This window comes from Macaca thibetana, chromosome 4 (genome assembly GCF_024542745.1).
Source record: "Macaca thibetana thibetana isolate TM-01 chromosome 4, ASM2454274v1, whole genome shotgun sequence".
Classification (NCBI taxonomy): domain Eukaryota; kingdom Metazoa; phylum Chordata; class Mammalia; order Primates; family Cercopithecidae; genus Macaca; species Macaca thibetana.
Genome location: NC_065581.1, coordinates 127,314,401 through 127,321,813, shown reverse-complemented (window position 1 = coordinate 127,321,813; position 7,413 = coordinate 127,314,401). Strand labels below are relative to the sequence as shown.

Genomic DNA, 7,413 nt, shown 5'->3' with positions numbered 1-7,413 from the left:
AAAAAGAATTCTTTGGATTTTAGAAAGATAGTTCAGCACCGTGTACATACTCTACATCCATTAACATTCCCAGTAGGGTCAGGGAAAGCTACTTCTAATCAAACACACTAATATTTCTGCAGCAAAGTGTGTGAATGTCCACATTATGTGCAATAAATAAGGATCATTTATAGTGTGATGTCACTTCATGGATCAGATTTTGCCACCAAAATGAGTTCTGAAAGCCTAGCAGTTTTCAGTTTTCACTACTCTTTAGATTTCAGGATTAAGGATAAAAGATTGTTCACTCTCCTTAACCTACAAGTGGGATTCTCAAGCTGCATTTTGCAGAACTACTTAGAGTGCCCCAGCCCAGCAGCACTGAATCAGATTCTTTGGGGTGTGGCCTGGGAATTGGAATTTTTGACAAACAACCCAGCTGATACTGATGCAGACGCTGGGGAAATACTTCGAGAAACACCGCCTAGGGCATAGTGCTACGGCATGGGAAACAGATGGGAACCTCAGCTGGGCTATTTTTATCACGTGCCTCTCCCCAAACCTCCCTTTGACATCGCTTTGGCCCTGCAGTCAGGTTTCACAGAATTTTTCTGTGACATTTTGATGGAGGTGGGTGTCCAAAGGATAGGAATATACAAAGATCAAAGGGACAGGAGTGAAAAACAAAGCAGAAAAAGGCAGACAGAATTACTATTCTAAACTCAAGCTACAGTCTGGTCATCAGATTATGTCAGATGTATTCATTCACTATCTATTGAGTATGGGTTATCGGTCAGACACTGGTGCAGGTAGTTGGACAATCACAAAATAATTCTACACCAAGTAATTTTCCCTTTTGGTAATTCTTGTTTCTCTCTACACCACTTGTTGTTTTGGGTTTGGTTTTGTTTTTTGAGGAGTGGGCATCAGCCACTGAAGCACACTGAGTCCTTCCAGGCGGTAGCTCCATCTGCTGGAATAGAAGGAAACTAATCAGTGCCCCACTGTTTGATATAGATGAGCCTTCGCATGCACTAAATCACAATTCACTATTTGACCAGGTCACTTGTGCTAATGGAAGTTGTTAGTTAGCTATAGGTAAGTGGAGGAGAGAATTACTTACGTAACCCCATCAGAGAGCATTAGACTAATCTACATCCTTGAGAAGGCTTTAGTGTTAAATAGGTTAACACCCAGTGAAATTTCCCTAATATAGCTTGTGCTGGATGGAGATGCACTGACCTTCCTTGCAAGAGCCTTTCCCTGAATTTGGGCTCCCGAGAAAAGCTTTGAACATGGCTAGCCCTGCCTTTTCATCTTGGCAGTAGGTAATGAGCTAGGCATGGGAGCTCAGAATATCACCAAAAGCCCTTTAGGGGCTATCCAGGCTTAGCATTCTGTCTGAATGTCCTAAACTTGCTTTGTTGACCTTTATTTACCCTCTCTTCTATCTCCTCTAGCCCTATTCATTTTCTCTACGGTACCCATTTCCCCCTAAATTCACCTTTGGTTTTACTCACCAAAGCTTGTACTCACACCCCTCTTCATCTGGGCGTCTGTTTCTCTAGGTTACTTTTTGCATGGGCTTGCAATATGGAGATCTGGTTATCTCTGCGGAGGTTTCTATGTTGATGTCTCTGTTTGGAGGTCTCTCGGTAGGTAGGTGTGCATCCCTGTGGGAGGAAGTAGCGGTGATAAGGTAGTGTTTATGTTTAGATATATCAGTGCTCACATGTGGGAACATAACATGCTATTTTCAGCCTGGCTGGCTTCTATGGAAAATGGAGGATTTGGATAAGTGGAGGGGAGGAAAGAGGCTGAGAAGGAAGGAGGGAACATTTGTAGAGATGGAAATGAGTGTGACCAATAAGGGATCTATGAAAAAAAAAACAGACTAGAGAAGCCCCCTCCCCAGTGTCAACCCACAAGAGCAGAGACTTTGTTGTCTGGAGTCTCATCGGAGGCTGGAAGGGGGCCTGATACACAGCAAGCACTCGATATGTGTTGAATGAACGAATGTTATCATTGAAATGGTTACCGTTACATAAAAGTGCATCCTACAGGCTTCTAGAGCTTTGTAAGTTATAGGGTGTGTAGGAATATTTGTGGTGTCAGAAGTAGGTTGGAGAAGGAGAGAAGAGTCAAAGCCGGCCTTGAAAGTCAGACTGAGGAGCTTGAGGCGGAAGGAGCTATTGCAGTAATTGAGGTTGCAGGGGGCAGGGCACTCTGTAAGACTCCTCAAAAATGTTGCGTCGGCAGTCAGTTCCTTAGTAACTGGGTGCTGTGGGACAAGCTTCCCTTCTCACACACCTGGATTCTTCTCTTCTGCCTGTCTCAGAAATGTCTGGGCTCCACAGAGCTCAGAACAGAGGCACCTTCTCTTCTCTGTGTATTTTCTCCTGCAGGCCAATGGTTCTAAACAGTGTATATGCAGATAATCCCATATTTTTACCTCTAGCCAGATTCCTCATCAAGATTCTTGTATTCGACTCTCTAATTGATGATTGGATCATCTTTTTTTTTACATGGCCAAAATAGAGCTCTTGATTGTATGTCCCATTTCTCTTTCTTAACACCTGTTTCTACTACTCTGGTCCTCCTAACTCTGTTATTGGCACTGCCATTCACCCAGTTGCTTAAGCTAGAAACATCTTTCTGGCTCCTCCCTTCTCCTCGCTTTCCTCTACAGCTCTCAGCTGAAACATAGGCCCCACCTATCCCCTTGTATCCATCTCTCCTCGCTCCTTTGGTCCAAGCGCCATCATCTCCTGCTTCGACTACTGCAATAGGTGCCTATTTAGTATCCCAGGTTTATCTCATACACCCTTTTGCCACAATAAAGCCAGAGGAATATTTAAAAGTTTTAACTTAGATCAGCCACTCGCTGCTCAGCTTTCACTGTATTTAGCTTTGCCACTGCATGTGAATAAAACTCCAAACTGCTGGCCGTGGTGCATGGAGCTCTCCATGTTCTAGGCCAGGCCCCTCCTCCCTATCCTTATCCTCCCCAACATTCCTGCCCCTACTTTTCTTCAGCCCCTGCCTGTCTTGAAGTCTCTCAAGTATGCCAGCTCATTCCTGCTCAGAGGCCTTGGCGCTCTCCCCTCAGGCCTTTTCAGGGTTGAATCCTCCTCATCCCTACGTCTCAGCTTAAAGGTCACCTTCCTCCAGATGCCTTCATGACTTACTCTACCTAAAGCAGGCCCAGCCACCTGTTACTCCCTCTCACAAGACTCTGTTGTTTACTTCACAGGATTCTTCACAGTTTGTAATCGTTTCATTTGTTGACTTGGTTTTCCCCACTAGGTTGTAAGTTTTATAAGAGGGAGGACCTTATCTTCTGTAGTGGTGAATCTCAAGCTTCTAGAAGGGTTCCTGGCACAGACTAGACACCCAGTAAACATTTACTGAACAGGTGAATGAGCCTCCATAAGCCTCATTTTCTTATTCTATGACCTAAGGATAAAAATGCAACCTGCCCAATAGAGTGGTTATGAGGATTAAATGAGAAAATAGAACTTAATAAATGTTAGCCATTATTATTATTAGTATTGTATTTCTAATACCATATACTTATTCTTACTAATATTAATACTATTCTGCCACATTACTACTAATACTATGGTAATAGTTTTTAGTAGTTAATTCCACTACCTTGTACTGGTTGTTGAAAAGAAAAATACTACTACTGTAGTAGTTCTATTATTCTTTTCAACAACTATTATATGGTAGTTAAAATTAACTACGATTTACAAATAAGTAAACAAAGATCAGAAATATAAATAGTCTACTCATGATCACTTACCTAGCATACATTACAGCTTAAATTTTAAGAGTAAAGAGTTGCAAATAAATACAGATCTTAAGCCTGAGTGATTGGAGGGAAGGTGTTACCGATGGCATAAATAGGGTTTTTGAACAGAGGTGGCTCTAAAAAAATGAACTCATGTTGTGCTGAGTGAATAGCTGGATATTCCTGGGAAGATGTCTCACAGACTATCGGAGATACAGAACTTTTACTCACATAAGAGGTGAGCAGTTGGAGATTTGGGCATCAGATGAATATAATATCGCAGTTGTGATCATAATACCATACCTGGAACACACACACACACACACACACACACACACACACACACTCCTTGGGATTAAAAGAGTTGCTGCTCTTTGCTCCTCAAATGGGTCTCTCCCTCTCTCTAATCTCTCACCTTCTTATTCACCCAATCCCCCAGCTGACATTTCCTTCCATCTTTTCCATCCTAGACCTTCCCCTGCAACATCCCATGTGCATTTTGGAGGCTCACTATGCAGTCCTTAAGAATGGAATTAACTTCAGGACCTTCAAGCAATTCTTTATCAGCTCATGTAAAATCAGGTTCAGGTGTCATGAACTTTTCAGAATAGGACAAATAAACAAAGTATCACAAAAACTCTTTCTCTTACATTTCTATCTCTAAAAATAGGTAAAATTTATATAGCATTGATATGCCAGGCGCTAAGTATTATATATATGTTAACTAATTTTTCTTAAAACAGCCCCATGAGGTAGATGGCATTGTTTTCTCTATATTATGGTGGAAATTGAGACACAAAATAGCTAAGAAATATGTCTAATGTTACGAAATTGTTATGCTATGATTGGTTTGAAAACAACTGCAGTAGACTGGGTATGGTGGCTCACGCCTATAATCTTGGCACGTTTGGAGGCCAAGGCACGTGGATCACTTGAGGCCAGGAGTTCAAGTCGCCAGATTGACCATCCTGGCCAACATGGCGAAACCCCGACTCTACTAAAAATACAGAAATCAACTGGGAGTGGTGATGTGAGCCTGTATTCCCAGCTACTCAGGAGGTTGAGGCACAAGAATTGCTTGGACCCAGGAGGCCGAGGTTGCAGTTAGCTGAGACCTCTGCACTCCAGCCTGGGCAACAGAGTGAGACTTCATCCCAAAAAAAAAAAAAAAAAAGAGAGAGAGTGAGAGAGAAAAGAAAAGAAAAAGAAAAGCAACTGGAGTAGACTTGGAGGAAAGAGAGAGGAAATCTATAAGGAGGTTGCAGTTAGAGAAAAGAACATTTATAACTAAGATCCCAAAGAAAAATAACCCCCTGGGATCTCCAACTCTTAGATCACCTCAAAATATAAAATATTAAAAATGAGAATGTCATGTCACCTCTAAAGTTCAGTGACATTTGGTGAAAAGAATAGTAGCCAAAACTTTTTAGACTGGTCACGAGACGTACACAGCTCTGCCAACAACCAGGTAAGAGATTTTAGGCAAGTTCCTCTCTAATCTCTGGGGCTCAGTTTCCTCCTTTGTACTAGAAAGGGGCTTGACTAGTTAACTTCTGAGGGCTTTTATACTTGAATTACTATATCGGTTTATTAGGCTGCTTAGCTGTGTACATCACCAACCTGCAAACATATTCTTCTTTAAGCACGAGTTTCTTCATGTTACTTCCCGACCCCAAAACACTTTTTGATGCTTTCTCTTGACTTTGTGCTCCCATCCCCTAAATGGCTGTGACAATCTTGATATTAGAAATAGCCATCTTGTGGGGAAAAACCTCAGGCTTCCCATTTGTTTTCTAGTATTAACTAGCAGAAGAATTTACTGGTAATCCACTTAAAGAGATGAAGCCTTATTAAAACCAAAAACAAGTGGCTCATGGGAAAGCTTTTGTGCACTTGAGCATAACTCCTCATTTGTGTCAGCCGAAGGTTGTCCTGACTTACACTGTCATGCATTTTAACCAAATTAAGGTATCACATCATCATTACAAGTTTCACAATTTGTATCCCGGAGTTGTCTTATTCTTTTTTCTTTTACCAAAAAATTGAGTTTAAGGAAAAACTTTAACCTGAAAAGTGAGCAGGCTCACTTAGCACAATGTCAGCTGACCTACTTGTTTCAGTTTAAATGAAACTAACTTTTGCTCTTAATTCTCCCTTCTTCTTTCCTCTCCCCTACTCTCACCTACTTCCTGGAAAATATAATTCAGGTCAGAGTTCTTAGATGCAATGTGAGATGGTTTCTATCTTCCCAACCAGGTGATTTAGCACCTGGGCTTGCATGTTGCTATAGCTGCAATGTTTAGACATGGGTTTGCAAGTGAGTAAAGTCTAAAAACAGAGTCTTGTTGACAATATATATGCCACAGAATTTTTGAATTGCTTAGTTACCAATGAGCTTGGTTATAAGTAGAAACCACTTATTTTTTTTTTTAAACCACCATTTGCAAATGAGATCTACTGAAAGGCAAATAAAGCCTCATTTAAAAGTGTGGCTATTATCAGTAATAACAGTTATGATGATTTATGCTGCTTGGTACATTTCGACATAGGCTTTATATGCATTTTTAATAATAATTCTCAAAACCATGGAGGAGGGGGACAGGCATTCATTCATTCACTCATTCATTCAATCAATTGTCCTAGTTCATGAGAAGGACAAGTGGCCAGACTTTTTGAGACAATGAACAGGTAGTTAGAGAAAAGGTCAGGTATTTGCAGGGCTAATTGCATCCTGGGACTCAGAAGGTCAAGAAGTGATACACCAGGAGCTCAGGAATTGCAACCATAATTTATGCAAATGATTCACACTAGAGTTAAGAGTATGAGTTACAAAAACCCGACAGCTGGACAGGAAGACGCTATTTTAGAGTCAAGCCAACAGGTGGGCGTCACCTGGGATTCATCACTGCAGTCTTGCTAGAGCAGCATATTCCCACCTTGTCAAGAAGAAGGACCCACATTTCACATCAAAATGTCTTGTGGACTCCCCACATGCTAATTGTCATCTTCTTTATATCTGTTAATTGAGAAATATATAACAATAAAAATCTGTTCATTAAAAATATATAACGATAAAAATCAACTAGGAATCAGCAGAGATTTAACATAAATTTATATTTCACTAATTCTACCAGCGCTATGCCAGTTTTCAATTTATTACCTCTTTGTTCCAGATTTCTTCAGCAGCTGCTCTACAAACATGCACTAAACTCTTTAAGCATTTCTCCTTTACAGTGAGCACAGCGTTAAGCTTTGTCAGCAGATGCCACTGGAGCAGCATTGCAAAGAAAGCAAGTTTCTCTTCCTGATTCTGGTGTGCTACTTTTCTTCTTCTTGCTCCAGCTGCATTATCCATCAGTGGTGCTATGTATAAGACCATCCCGCTGTGTGCCCTGCCCCTACCATCTGCCCAGAGGCACAGTCCCTCACTGACTATTTGGCCTGATCCTGAGCCTGTGGCCACTTCACAGCCCTGCAACACAGGCACTGTGTACTCCAGGCCTCATGTCCCCAGCAGTGGCCTGACTGTGCACTTAGCCACAGCCTCAGTTTGCCTGTGCTCCAAGAGATTGCATCCTATTTGCCCAGCAGCTATGGAACAGCTCTGGTCCTGGAAAATAGGAGGCTTCTCTGACATCTGG

General features: G+C 41.6%; 1 long non-coding RNA gene across 2 annotated transcripts; it reads right to left on the bottom strand.

Moving 5' to 3' along the window:
* Positions 1 to 296: 296 nt before the first annotated feature.
* Positions 297 to 7,089, bottom strand: LOC126952628 (uncharacterized). Of its 2 annotated transcripts, none has more exons than XR_007724960.1 (4): positions 6,933 to 7,089; positions 6,665 to 6,788; positions 1,500 to 1,652; positions 297 to 952 (listed from the first exon to the last, which is right to left on the bottom strand). It is a non-coding gene; the product is annotated as an uncharacterized LOC126952628 (long non-coding RNA). The 2 variants fall into 2 exon arrangements; XR_007724961.1 differs by having other exon boundaries at positions 297 to 949.
* Between the last annotated feature and the right edge of the window lie 324 nt (positions 7,090 to 7,413).